The sequence below is a fragment of the Orycteropus afer genome, unplaced genomic scaffold (assembly GCF_000298275.1).
Source record: "Orycteropus afer afer isolate SDZICR_OR568_19922 unplaced genomic scaffold, OryAfe1.0 scaffold00274, whole genome shotgun sequence".
NCBI classification, from domain to species: Eukaryota; Metazoa; Chordata; class Mammalia; order Tubulidentata; family Orycteropodidae; genus Orycteropus; species Orycteropus afer.
The window spans coordinates 3315371-3317531 of NW_006921861.1; positions in this window are offsets into that span (position 1 = coordinate 3315371).

Sequence of the window (2161 nt, forward strand, 5' to 3'; positions counted from 1 at the left end):
AAAAAAAAAAAAAAAAACAATGAGCTATCAACTAATCCCAGCGAGAATAGCAGAGTTAAAAGAAAAAAAAAAATTGCTGGTGAGGGGAGTGGAGACGTTGGAAGTCTCATACACTGCTGCTGGGACTTTGAATGGTACAATCATTTTGGAAAATGGTACAACCCTTCCTTAAAAATGTTAGAAGTATAAATACCATGTGATCCAGCAATCTCATTACTAGGGACATATGCTAAAGAAATAAGAGCTGTGACACAGATATATGTACACCCATTTTCATTGCAGCATTATTCACAATAGCAAAAAGATGGAAACAACCTAAGTGCCAATCAATGGATGAATGGATAAACAAACTATGTTACATACACCCACATTAATAAAATGCAATGTTAAAGCATATGAAGAATCCATGAAACAGCTAATAAGATAGATGAACCTGGAGGAATTTATGCTGAGTGAAATAAGTCAATAAAAAATGACAAATATTACATGAGAACATTATTATAAAAACTTGGTAATATATATGTGTATACATATATACATACATACACACATATGCATACATACACATATACATATGCACATACATAGACATACATACACTTACATACACAGAAGCTCTGATGACATAGTGCCTAAGGTATTTGACTGCTAACCAGAAAGCTGGCATTTCAAACTCACCAGCTACTCCTCAGAAGGAAGATTGCAGAATCTACTTCCGCAGTGATACCACCTTGGAAACACAAGGAGGGGTTGCTGTGAGTCGGATCCAAATTGATGGCAGTAAGTTTTGTTTTGTTTTATATAAATATATATATAATGTTGTTGTTAGGTGCTGTCAGATCATCTCTGACTCATAGTGACCTTATATACAATAGAACAAAACACCCAGTTCTGTGCCAGGCTTACAATCCTTGCCAAACCTGAGCCCATTGTTGCAGCCACTGTGTCAATCCATCTTGTTGAAGGCCACCCTCTTTTTCATTGACCCTCCACTTTACCAAGCATGATATCCTTCTCCAGAAACCAAAGTAAGTGAGAAAAAGTCTGGCCATTCTGGCTTCCGAGGAGCATTCCAGGTGCACTTCTTCCAGGACAGATTTGTCAGTTGTTTTAGCAGTCCTGGGAACTTTCAGTAGTCTTTGCCAACACCACAACTCAAAAGAATCAACTCTTCTTTTCTTGTTGTTGTTGCCATGTGTTCTTGAGTCAGACCCAACTCATAGCAAACCCTCCTTGGGTTTCCGAAGTGGTACCACTTTTTGTTGTTGTTGTTAGGTGTAGTTGAGTCATTTCCAACTCATAGCGTCCCTATGCACAGCAGAAGGAAACACCGCCCAGTCCCGTGGCAGCTCCATGATCCTTGCTATACTTGAGTCCATCATTGTAGCCACTGTGCCATTCCATCTTGTTGAAGGTCTTCCCCTCTTTCGTCGACCCTGAACCTTACCAAGCACAACATCCTTCTCCAGGAAATTGTCCCTTCTGACAACATGACTGAAGTAGGTGAGATGAAGTCTGGGCATTCTTGCTTCCAAGGAGCATTTTGGCTACTTCCTCCAGGACAGATCTGTTAGTTTTTTTAGCGGTCCATAGTACTTTCAGTATTTTTCACCAGCACCACAACTAAAAAGCATCAACTCTTCTTTGGTCTTCCCTATTCCTTGTCTGTGAGCTCTGGTAGCCTAGTGGCTACGGCACTTGACTGTTAACCAGAAGGCTGGTGGTTCAAACCCACCAGCCACTCCTCGGAAGAAAGGTTAGGCAATCTACTTCCATAGTGATACTGCCTCAGTAACCCAAGGAGGGGTCGCTATGAGTCGGGTGCAACTCGATGGCACAAAACAACAACAAAAACAACATTCCTTGTCCAGCTCTCACATGCATATGAGGTGATTGAAAATATCATAGGTTTTGTCAGGTGCACCTTAGTCCTCAAGGAGACATCCTTGCTCCTCAGCACTTGAAAGAGCTCCTTTGCAGCTGATTTCCCCAGTGCTACATGTCGTCTAATGTCCTGACTGCTGCTTCCATTGGTCTCGATTGTAGAACCAAGCAATGTGAAATCTTTGACAACCTCAATCTTTTCCCCATTTATAGTGATGTTGGTTATTGGTCCAGGTTTGAGGATTTATGTTTTCTTTATATTGAGATGTAATCCATA